We start from the raw sequence: 13163 nt of genomic DNA, 5'->3' as shown, positions 1-13163 counted from the left end.
CTCTCCTGTTGGCAGGAGGGAAGTCACAAGTTCTCGAGGAGCATTAAAGTCATATTAGTCACTGAGATTCCTGCTCTACTCAAATAGAAGGACTGAAAGAGAATAACTCCCTGTATGTGATTCAGTGTTATTTTATTACCTCCTAAAAACCTTCCCCATCCCACTGGTGGTTTGTGTTCTACACCCAAGGAATCATCGGTCTGTCCGCAGGGCAAAGCCACACTCTTACTGGAACACAGTCTTCCTGAACTCTCTCCCCCTTCATCCACTGCTTATACTCCATCGGGCTCAAGCATGACAAGTCATCCCATCCTTCTCCAACTCTTCATAGATCCCTCTACCCTGCTAGCCTGGTGAACTCCTCTTCATCCCTTAGGACCCATCAAAAGATGCCCCTGGAAGATAGGTCCATTGAGGAAGTAGAACACAAGCTATCATTTGTAGTACAATTCCACCTTAAAGGGAAAAAACTACAAATATATTTCTGGAAACCATACATACTAACATATTAAAAAAGCAAAAAGAAAATAAATCACTATGTCCCCATCACTTATCTGTGGTTTCTGACATTTTGACAGCCAACATGAATTCTTCTGTAATCGTAATAAAAAGGTAGTTTTGATGTTTGAAAAGAGCAAGTGTCTTCATGTTCTCTTTTGGGAACTCTTCTTGAGTCTTATCCTGCTCCGTAAGATACATGCGCACCCCCACACACATGCCCTAGGCAGGCAAAGACAGTCGCACTTTGCTAACTTTGCATTTTGCACATAACTCTGTTGTTTCATTAATCACGTTGTTTTGAAATTATCTGTTTACTTATCTCTTTCCCACCCTAATCTGAAGACTGGATCCTGGAACCACGATTCCTGAGATTAATTCTGGACCTACCACTTCACCCATTTGTTCATGGACTATTAACCATTCACCCTAGATCAGGCACCATCCTCGGCCACCTGGATGCACTTGTGTTCAGACCAGACAATGGCCCATGTCTTCATGGTTGGCGAGACACTGGCGGGCAGCTCCAAGACAGTAACCCATGAGTATAACACACTAGCAAACTCAATAGTATGTTAGAAGGTCTACGTGCTGTGCAAAGATGACACTGCAGAGCACGGTAAGAGGGCCTGAGAGTGCGGGAGGAGGTGTGAGATGGGATGGGCGTGGTCGGTCTGGGCACTGGAGAGAAGACAACTTGTGAGTAAGAACTTGTATGAAGTGGGGGTGTTACCCACGCAGCTCACTGGTGGTGGGGCACTGCCGGGGGCAGGGAAGAGTCAGTGCAAAAGCACAAAAGCAGGGGTCTGCCTGGTGCTATGGCCTGAAGTGTGATCCCCAAATCCATACATTGAAGCCCTAACCCCCAGTGTGACCGTATGTGGAGACAAGGCCTTTAAGGAAGTAATTGTTCCAATGAGGTCATAAGAATGGACCCGGATCCCATAGGGCCGATGTCCTTATAAGAAGAGAAAAAGACACCAGCAGTGTGTCCACGCAGAGGGCAGGCCTCGGGCGGGCACCTGACAAGGGAGCCATCTACCAGCCAGGAAGAGAGGCTTCACCAGAAACCAATCCTGACGGGACCTTGACCTTGGACTTCCAGCCACCAGAACTGTGAGAAAACACATTTCTGTTGTTTAAGTCTCCTAGCCCGTGGTCCCTTGTTTTGCAGCCCGAGCAGACTAACGCATCTGGTATTTTGGGAAAAGGGGAAGGAAGCTGGTGTAACCTGGGGCAGATTGGGTGATGAGGTTAGAGAGGTGCCTCCGCAGAGGACCTGATAAGCTGGGGGAGCAGGTCCTCCAGGACCTTGTGGGTTGTTGTACAGATTTTGCTTTCACTCAGAGGGAAGTGGGGAGCCAGGATAGGGTTTTGAGCTGACAAGTGACACACTCAGAACAATACTTCAACAACACTGACTGCTTGGAATAACACAAATTGTGGGAAGATCAGTTGGAGGAGAATGAAATCATGCAGGGGGGAAATGAGAGTGGCTTGGGCCAGCATGGAGGAGAGAGCAGTTGTCAGGTTGACAGCGTGTAATGGATGGAGTGAGGGGGGTGAGAGAGAAAGGGATGACTCTGAGGTTTACGAGATGAGCGGCTGGAGAGCGGCAGCTGCTGACAACTGAGATGGGAGGGGACGTGGGGTGATGAGTGGATGCCAGGAACACTTAAACATCCTTGCCCAGGGGAGCCCCCCACCACAAAGAATAATCCAGCCCCAATGTCGATAGTCCTGAGGTTGAGAAACCCTCGTGAGGTGGGTGAAGCAGGGTTGGGCTGGGAGCAAGACGTGTATCATAGGGAAGATCAACCATTCTGTGTTGGACACGGCCCCTTCCCTTATTGGTTCTCTGTATGCTGGTTTGTGAGGTTAGGATGTCATTTTACCTCTCTGGGCCTCAGTGTTCTCATCTATAAAATGGGGACAAAAGTTCTACTACCTTGCAGGGGTTTTGTGGAGTATAAAGGGAAAGCAATTGGAATGGTGCCTAACACGGAGGAAGTACTCAAGACATTTTAGCCACAATCATTGGAGGGGAGAATGTGCCTTATTCTTGGTGTAGCTCTAGCACTGAGAACAAGGCCAGACACATAGTAAGTACTCAGCAGAGGCTTATCAACTGACCCAGCAAAGTGGTCACAGGGTTTCTGTCTGACTCTGTATGGGTTTTCCCCAGGGCCCACTCAAGCTGGAAGTTAAAGGTGAACGTTGAAAGTCAGGTTTGTCAGCTCATTTCCCTGGAGCCTGGATAAGGAGAAGCCAAGTGAAGTTTCTGCTGAAACCTACTAGCAGGAAAGCCTGGGCCAAGTGTGACCCAACCCACACTGTCAGTTTAGACAGGCATTCTGAGAGCCTCCTGCTGGCTCTGTCTGAAGCCTGGGCTTTTTTTTTTTTTTTTTACTTCATTACTTTACGGTTTTGTAGTTTACAATTCAAGTGGCTTTACATGTCAGATTTTGTTAACTTATTAACAGACAAATGTTTTTTTAGGTCCTACCAAGAAAGAGAGCATGTGTTCTTTTGATCAAGCCATATGCAGTGTTGAACTGTCTCACGCAACTGGAGCTCATCCATTTGCTTCTGTGCCGTGACCTGTGAGAGCTTCTCCCGGAGCCTGTGGTAGATGGTTTCACAGACCTCCTGTCCCTTCACCCTGTAAACCACAGGGACGCGTGTATCACGCGCATGTACCAGGCTTCAGCTTGCCGGCGTGCAACTATGTGTCAGGGACGGGGGACGGCATTTCCTCATAAGCTAAGCAGATCCCTTCCATTCCCAAGGCCCGTGTGTTAGGATGACTTCAGCTGTAGGCAACAAAGTCAACTTAAACTTGATGCCCAGTGTTGGAATGTTCACATACAGATGCATCTATGAGATATAAAATCTGGCCTAGCAAGTCACTCAGAAGAAGAGCAACCCCAGTATTGGTTCATCCAGTTGTTCACCAAATCATCAGAAGCCCTGATGTCACTCACTCTTGTGCTCTTACAGTCAGCACATCACTGGGGCACACAGGTACTCAAAGAAAGTTTGTTCAAAGACTGAGAAAACAAAGAGTAGATTTGATTCTGGCTCAAGTGCTCCCCTGTACTTGCAAGATGGTGGCCAGAGGGGTGCCAAGATGGCAGAGTAGAAGGACACACAGCTCCCCCTCTCCCACGAATGCACTGAGAATTACATATATAGAGCCATTAATTTGCACAGAACTCCTACTGACCTTTGGCAGAATATCTTTTACTTTGAAATAGAAGAAGATTCTGCTGCCTACAAGAGACCCACTTTAGGGGAAGGACACACACAGACTGAAAGTGAGAGGATGGAAAAAGATATTTCATGCAAATGGCAATGATGAGCAAGCAGGAGTAGCAATACTCATATTAGACAAAACAGACTTTAAAACAAAGACCATAAATAGAGGTAAAGAAGGATACCATATAATGATCAAAGGAGCAGTGCAAGGTGAGGCTATTACACTTGTTAACATATATGCAGCACCTAAATATATAAAACAAATACTAACAGACATAAAGGGAGAAATTGTTGGGAACACAATGATAGTAGGAGACTTTGATACCCCACTAACATCACTGGACAGGTCTTCCTGACAGAAAATCAATAAGGCAATGGAGATACTAAATGACACAAGAACAGTTGGACTTGGTTTATATTTTTAGGACATTACACCCCCCAAAATCAGAATATGCATTCTTTTCAAGGGCTCATGGAACATCCTCTAGGATAGACCACATACTCAGGCACAAAAGAAGCCTCAAAAAATTTAAGAGGATAGAAATTATTCCAAGCATCTTTTCTGACTACAATGGCGTGAAACTAGAAATCAACCACAGAAAAACAAATGAGAAAAAAATGACAGTATAGAGACTAAACAACACACTACTGAAAAAAACCAATGGGTCAACGATGAGATCAAAGAAGAAATTAAAAACTACTTTGAGACAAATGACAATGAAAACACAACCACACAAAATCTATGGAATGCAGCAAAAGCAGTCCTAAGAGGGAAGGACATAGTGATACAGGCCTTCATCAAAAAACAAGAACATTCTCAAATAAACAACATAACCTACCATCTAAAAGAGCTAGAAAAAGAACAAACAAAACCTAAAAGTCAGCAGAAGGAAAAATGTAATAAAGATCAGGGAGGAAATAAATAAAATAGAGATTTAAAAAAAAGAAAAAAATCAATCAAACCAAGAGCTGGGTTTTTTTAAAAGAGTAAACAAAATCAACAAACCTCTGGCCAGGCTCACCAAGAAGAAAAGAGGACACAAATAAATAAAATAAGAAAGGAGAATGAAGAAATTACAACCAATACCACAGAAATTAAAAAAAAAAAACAAAACCATGAGAATACTATGAACAAATATATGGCAACAAATTGGACAACCTAGAAGAAATAACCAAGTTTCTAGAAATATATAGTCTGCCAAGACTGAATCAGAAGAAGAAGAAATAGATCACTTGAATAGACTGATCCCTAGAAGTGAAATCAAATCAGCAATAAAAAGCCTCCCTGCAAACGGAAGTCCAGGACCAGATGGCTTCACTGGAGAATTCTACCAAACATACAAAGAGAGAACTCATACCGATCCTTCTCAAACTCTTCCAAAAGACTGAAGGAGGGAATACCCCAAAACTCACTCTATGATGCTGTCATCACCCTGATACCAAAACCAGACAAAGACAATGCCAGAAAAAGAAAATTGCAGGTATCATTGATGAACAATGCAAAAACTCTCAACAAAATATTAGCAGAGTCCAACAACATATGAAAAAAAGATCATACATCATGATCAAGTTGGATTCATCCAGGGACACAAGGATGATTCAACATAAGCAAGTCGATAAATGTGATACACCACATCAACAAAACAAAGGACAAAAATCATATGATCATCTCAATAGATGCAGAAAGAGCACTGGATAAAATTCAACACCCATTTATGATAAAAATTCTCACCAAAGTGCATATAGAGGGAACATATCTCAACATAAAAGCTATTTATGACAAACCTACAGCCAGCATAATACTGAACAGAGAAAAGTTGAAAGCCTTCCCACTAAAATCTGGAACAAGACAACATAGTCTTGGAAGTCCTAGCCATTACAATCAGGCAAAAGAAATAAAAAGGATCCAAACTGGAAGGGAAGAGGTAAAATTGTCACTATATGCAGGTGACATGATACTACATATAGAAAACCCTAAAAGCTCCACACAAAAACTACTAGAGCTGATAAAATAATTCAGCAAGGTAGCAGGATACAAGATTAACATACAGAAATCAGTCACACTTCTTTGCACGAACAATGAACTATCAGAAAAGGAAAGAAACAATCCCATTTAAAATCACATCCAAAAAAATAAAATACTTAGGAATAAATCTGACTAAGGCAGTGAAAGACATATGCAGAGAACTACAAAACACTGATTAAGGAAATTAAAGATGACTTAAAGAAATGGAAAGATATCCAATGCTCTTAGATTAGGAGAATTAAAATGGCCATACTACCCAAAGCAGTCTACAGATTTAATGTGATCCCTATCAAATTACTCAGGACTTCACAGAACTAGAACAAATAATCCTAAAATTTATATAGAATCACAAAAGACCCAGAATTGTAAAAGCAGTACTGAAGGAAAAGAATGAAGCTGGAGGAATAATCCTCCCAGACTTTAAACAATACCATAGAGCTACAGTATCAAAACAAGTGTAGTATTGGGACAAAAACAGACATACGGATCAATGGAACAGAATAGAGAGCCCAGTAATAAACCCACAGACTTACAGTCAATTAATCTTCAACAAAGGAGGCAAGAACATACAATGGAGAAAAGACAGTCTCTTCAGCAAGTGGTGTTGGGAAAACGGGACAGCAGCATGGAAGTCAATGAAGCTAGAACAGTCCTTCACACCATACACAAAAATAAACTGAAAATGGCTTAAAGACTTATGAGACAAGACAATATTAACCTCCTAGAAGAAAACATAGGCAAGACATTCTCTAACATAAATCTCAGCAATGTTCTCCTAGGGCAGTCTACCCAGGCAATAGAAATAAGAGCAAAAATACACAAATGGGACCTAATTAAACTTACAAACTTTTGCACAGCAAAAGAAACCATAAGCAAAACAACATGACAACCTATAGAATGGGAGAAAATATTTGCAAATGATGCAACTGACAAAGGCTTAATTTCCAGAATATATGAACAGCTCATACAACTTAATAACAAAAAACAAACAACCCAATCCAAAAATGGACAGAGGACATAAGCAATTCACCAACGAAGACATACAAATGGGCAATAAGCACATGAAAAAAATGCTCAATATCACTGAATATCAGAGAAATGCAAATCAATACCACAATGAAGTATCACCTCACGCCAGTCAGAATGGCCATCATTCAAGAGTCCAAAATGATAATTTCTGGAAAAAGTATGGAGAAAAGGGAACCCTCCTACACTATTGGTAGGAATGCATTCTGGTGCAGCCATTATGGAAAACAGAATGGAGACTCCTCAAAAAACTAAAAATAGACTTACCATATGGTCCAGCAGTCCCACTCCTGGGCATATATCCAGAAGGAACTCTTAATTCGAAAAGATGCATGCTCCCCAATATTCATAGCAGCACTGTTTACAATACCCAGGACACAGAAACAACCTAAATGTCTGTCCATCAACAGATGACTGGATATAGAAGTTGTGGTATATATATATATATATACACACATACATACACACAATGGAATACTACTCAGCCATAAAAAATAAAAATGCCATTTGCAGCTATATGGATGGACCTCTAGAGATCATCATTCTAATGAAGCCAGAGAAAGAAAGAAAATTACCGTATATCACTCATATGTGGAATATAAAAGAAAGAAAAAAAGAAGACACTAATGAACTTATCTATGAAACAGAAACAGACTTACAGACATAGTAAACTAACCTGTGATTACTGGCAGGGAAGAGGGTGGGAAGGGATAAATTGGGAGTTCAAGAATTGCTAATATTTACTATATATAAAATAGGTTTTAAAAAACCAAATTTCTTCTGTATAGCACAGGAAACTGTACTCAATATCTTATAGTAACATATAAGGAAAAAAATATGAAAATGAACAGATGTATGTATACGTATGACTGGGACATTATGCTGTACATCAGAAATTGACACATTGTAACTGACTATACTTCAATTTAAAAAACAAACAAACAAAAACCATGGTGGCCATACTCCTGGGCATCCCATCTGGACACAATTATGTCCAGGTAAAACAAAGATTATTTTTTCCTGTGTTTGGGATTTTCTCATATTTTTGTATTAAAGTATTTCATATAAACAAATACAGATATATACATCCATATGTGATTTTACTGAATTATATGTAATTCATATATTATATATATATATTAGGTTTAAAGAATAGCAAAATTAATGTTCATATAACTAATCAATGTAATAAACAGGGCTTAATTAAACTACTGACTCTTTCTGTCCACCTCCAATCACATTTCTTTCCCTTCCCACTTGCCTCCAGAGAGCTAATCATTAATCTATTAATCATTGCTTCATTATTATCCTTTCTTTGAACACCCAAGACTCTACCTCATGTTTTATTGGCTAGAACAGGGTCACATGCTTTCCATTAATCAATCACAGGCAAGAGACTGACTTGAGCAAATCGAGATGTCTAGTCTCTTAATCTTAGAGAAAAATGATCAAGTTCCAAAGACTGTCATAAATGTTAAATCAGAACACATGTTCCTGTACCATGGTGTTGAGTTACTCAATCAAAATTAGTAGCTGTTTCTTCCAATGTGTAGGCCAGATTACACCTCCAACTGCCATCCCATAATACACACACATACATATACGCAGGTATACACAATAGTCCTGAGTATATATGTCCCTCCTGAGTACCCAGGTCTGGTTCTTTACCCTCATTCTGTTGACAATGATTTGTCTACAGATGCTACATGCCAGACACTTAGCTGCCCAGAATATAATGATGATAAAAACAAACACAAAAACACAAACCTGCCCAGGCAGAACAGATATCATTCAAAGACTTATACCAAAAAAACACAAAACCATGATTCTAATAGACCCCATTAAGGTGAGTTATGTGCTGTGAAGATGCACAGTGGGGACTCTGTGGAGGGCCCCCAACCCTGGAAAGTGACTGAAATGGGACCAGGAGGAAGAACATACATCAGCTGGGTGGTGACTGTGCTGACCTGGTCCTGGCCCACAGGCTGCATGAGAGCTGACCATTTGATTTTCAGGAATTTTGCAAGCTGTGTATTAAGCGCAGTCATTATTAAGAGTTAACTTATATATCCACTCCTGGGAATGTATCCAAAAAACCCAGAAACACTAATTTGAAAAGATACATGCACCCTAATGTTCATAGCAGCATTATTTACAATAGCCAAGATATGGAAGCAAACTAAGTTCATCAACAGACGAATGGCTATGAAGATATGGTGTACACACACACACACACACAGGAATACTACTCAGCCATAAAAAAGAACATGTTGCCATTTGCAGCAACACAGATGGACCTGGAGGGCATTATGCTAAGAAAAATAAGTCAGAGAAAGATAAATACCATATGATATTACTTATATATAGAATCTAAAAAATACAAGCTAGTGAATATAACAAAAAAGCAGCAGACTCAGATCTAGAGAACAAACTAGTGGTTACCAGTTGGGGAGGGGGAAGCAGGCAGGGGCAGTATAGGGGTGGTGGGAGTAAAAGGTACAAGCTATTAGTTAAAAAATAAGGTACAAGGATACACTGCAACATGGGGAATATAGCCAATATTTTATAGTAACTATAAATGGAGTAGGACCTTTAAAAACTGAATCACTGTATTGTACACCTGTAACTTATACAATATCAGACAGCAGTTATACTTCAATAAATTTTTTTTCAAAAGGAAAGAAAGAAAAAAGAATTTATATCAACATAAAATTAATTATGTGCTATTAAAAAAGCAATACACTCTCAAAACTCATCACTTCCTAATTATCTTACTGCATGGGACTGTTCTCTGTGCGCTCAGGGTTATTGATGACTGTTAATTGAAGCTGTACGGTGGAAATACTCTAGTGATGTGCTGCAGTCCTATTCCCGACTCTGTGTTCAGTGACTTCATGTTAATAGTTTGAAACCGAGTATTTGCACCACAGAAGTTGGCAGATGCTACAGATCAGGTTTGGGTTTTTTTCCCCCTCCTCCAGAGAGCCAGTGGTTAAACATTTACCAGCACACCCCTGGGCAAAGGGAGGTTGAGGAAGAACATTCCAGACAGTAGGAACAGCTTGTGGAGAGACCCATGGTGAAGGATAACATGCCATATTTGAGAAATTGAAATAAGGCCATAAAGAGTATGAAGAGACTCTACCTCGAAGAGTTTTGTGGACTAAATAGAATAACCTGTGTAAATATCCACTTGACACAGTCACTACCGTGTACTAAGTCTTCAGCGGTGAGAGTTAGACTCTTGTAAGTGTTATCAGTGCCCAGTTTCTTCAAATGGTAGCTCTCTGTGTTTTAGGCCCAGGGGATTAAGCAGCAGGGAGGCAGCTACTCCTGGCTGTACCTCCAGAATCCATCCCCACCCCTTCTTCCTCGGCTAAACAAAACTTACCTAGTGCTCAGCACAGCAAGGGGCGCAGTTAAAGGTATTTGTGACCTCAGGGTCCAAGGAATGAGGGACAGCTAGGCACTCAGTGCTGACCAATGTGAGATAAACTGAGGGCCCCTGGAAAAGCTTCTCGTTAGCCCCCACTTCCTGACGTTCCCTCTCTACCTGGAATAAAGACCTACGTGTCAGAAGGCACGAAAGGTATTTTGCAGCCAGGGGGTTGCAAGCATGAAAACGAATGGAGGAGAAGAAAAACACGGAAGATGCTGGATCGCTGATACTAACAGGAACAGGAGCTGCCCTCCTCTGGACTTTGTGCACATTACCTTTGAAATCCCCTATCAATTTAAGCCACAGAGGTTTGATGTTCTGTTACTTGCAGCTGAACTCATTCCTCTCTGATGCAAATGCATTTTCCAGCCATATCATATAATAAGCAATGTGGCTACAAGAGGCCCGTCAGAAGACTCCAGAAACTTGCTACAGAAAGATTGGGCAAGGACCAACAGGATCAGCACCACATGAGAATTTGTTTACAAGGGAGGAGTCAGGACTCACCCCCAATCTCCTAATCAAAGTCACTTTTTAACAAGGTCTTCAGATAGTTCTCCCATGACCACTAAAATTTAAGAAGCATTTTATTAGAAGATTCTCACAAAACAGAGCCTCTCAACTTTTGGTTGGAGAACTCCTGCCTGAAGATGCCCTAAGGGTGATAAGCCACAACTACCTGTGGAAGCAGTTTTTTTTTTTTTTTTTTTTTTGATGCTCTGCTGGACCCCATCCCGACCTCCTAAGACAATCAGCATTTGCTCTGAGCAGCCATCCAAAGTGATTGCAAGGTTACCCAACACGCAGAAATGAAGCCTAAACACGCATCCTTTGATAAACACACTCAGGCCCTTAAAAGTTCAAACTCTGCATTGGGTCCTGACCTCTGAAATATTTATACACAGTGATGCACCTTCCAGATAGCATCTCCTGGAATCTGCTTAGCAGCCAGGCTGCAACTGGGAGGGAGTTAATAAATGCTCTGGTTGTCTATAATTCAGCAGGAAAGCTTTTGCTGAGCCCCCAGACACAGCTAAGAATAGCCAGGTTCCTTCTCGTCTTTGAGAGCTCCGAGATCAGAAATATGTTTCCCGCTCCTCTCCTTCCCCCTCTGGACTACATACTAGAAGCTCTCAAAGTTGGTGCCATCCTGGCCGATGCCCAAGAAATACCCTTGTTTGCTGGAATGGATTCAGCCCTTGGCTCATTTCTTCCTTGTACTGCTCCTTGCCAGACTAGTTCAATCTTGGGTCATCCCTGTTTGGGTTTCTTGATTAACTTCAAGTCTCCCAGGGAAAGGAAGAGACAGAATGCTTTGTTAGAGCAGTAAGGCCATGGGCCAAGCCAGCCTCAGCTGGTTTTCTCTCTCTGAGAAGACTCTTTTGAATAACCACCCTCCTTCCTCTACGCAGAGAGGTCCACTCTTCTCCCCCAGCTGGGGAGCTGGATCTCCCCACCGGCCCCCAGACCAAAGGAGAATCTGGAGGGAAGGAGCTTGAAACCAAAATCAAATCCCAGCTTGGTCTCTCACCTGCTGTGTGGCCAGGAGCGAGTGAGCTGCAGTGTCCTTGTCTGTGACAAGGGAACTATGATACCCACCCACTAGAACACAAGTCCTTAGAGGGCGGCCATTTTGCTTGTGCTGGCCACTCTTCTGTCTCTAGAACCTAGAGCCATGCCTGGCCTGTTGAAGTGAAATGTTTTGGGGGATAATCAATCCTCATAGTAATCCTATGAGGTAGGTTCTATAATGCTTCCCATATTGCAGTGTCAAAACTGAGACTGAGAATGGTTACATCCTCTGTCCAAGGTCACCTGGGCCTGGATGGGCCTGTGAGGTTAGAACACAGAGCTGTCTGTCTCTAGAGCCTGTGCCCACCATCCAGCTACAGATATTAGACCCTTGAACCTGTGGCCATACGTACAATTTCATGGTCCTCGGGAGGTCAGTGGCGCTGGCTCCCTCTTCCTCTTGACCTCTTATAGTGTACCCCCTCCCGACCCTGCTTTCTCCCCATCCCCACCCTTCCCCAAATGCTACTTCCCACTGGAGAACAACATCAGAAAGGGGGAGAAAAAGCTCCCTTGGCTTGGCCTCCTCAGGCCCCGCTGGCTGGTAGAAAGCAGACTTTCAAACCCAAGGGAGCGTGGAAAGGGGGCATATCCACCTCTAGGATGCTGTCATGACACAGGGCTCTTCTGCGTGAGACCTCAGCCTTCTCTTTATTCTCTTTTTTCAACCTCGACTTTTCCATCACTGGTGACTTGTGGCCACGTGTCAGCATACCACAATCTTTCTAAAAGTGTGATCTGTAGACTAGCTGCTCGTTAGAATTCAGAGTCCCGGGTCCTGCCCCAACGTACTGAATCTGAGTCTCTGGGGTGGGGCCCTAGAGTGTGACTTTCTGACAACTTCCCTCAGTGATCCTCAGATGCACCAAAGTCTGGAAGTCCCTGACACAGAACCTTGGGAAGTGAGAAGAAGGGAAGCCATTGGGACATGCATCTTCTCTTGCCCTCGGACGTGGGTGCCCCTGGTTCTCAGGCCTTTTGACTCTGGATTCAGATCAGGACTTCGGACTTGGACTGAATTACACTCTTAGCTTTCCTAGGTCTCTATGTGCAGAGAGCAGATAGTGGGAGGTCCCGGCTTCCACAGTCGTGTGAACCAACTTCTATAATAAATCTCCTATGTGTGTATCTATCTATCTGTTATATACCACCTCCTATTGGTTCTGTTTCTTGGAAGAACCCTGACTGGTGTACACACACACACACACTCACAAGTTTACATTGCTATCTCACCCTAACTCTTCTATCCATTTTCCCGAGTTCTTTCAAAACAGTATTATCTGTTTTCCTTGGTGGCTCCGGGCGTGTCCCTGAACCTCTCCGAGCCTCTGGAGCTATAAACTT

At 42.4% G+C, this 13163-nt stretch overlaps 1 long non-coding RNA gene across 5 annotated transcripts in view; it reads left to right on the top strand.

Annotated features, from left to right (window-relative positions):
- The window catches only part of LOC123619309 (uncharacterized), a 578093-nt gene that overhangs the window by 548038 nt on the left and 16892 nt on the right, over positions 1–13163 (top strand). For 4 of the 5 annotated variants that reach the window (XR_012503694.1, XR_012503693.1, XR_012503691.1 and 1 more), the window contains one exon: positions 2998–3126. This is a non-coding gene — a long non-coding RNA (uncharacterized LOC123619309). Of the gene's footprint in view, positions 1–2997; positions 3127–4223; positions 4728–13163 lie in introns of those variants that run through there. The other variant, XR_012503695.1, reaches the window with a different exon arrangement.

This window comes from Camelus bactrianus, chromosome 32, assembly GCF_048773025.1.
Source record: "Camelus bactrianus isolate YW-2024 breed Bactrian camel chromosome 32, ASM4877302v1, whole genome shotgun sequence".
Taxonomy (NCBI): domain Eukaryota; kingdom Metazoa; phylum Chordata; class Mammalia; order Artiodactyla; family Camelidae; genus Camelus; species Camelus bactrianus.
The sequence above is the reverse complement of the archived record's forward strand: the minus strand, read 5'-3'. Positions and strand labels throughout refer to the sequence as shown.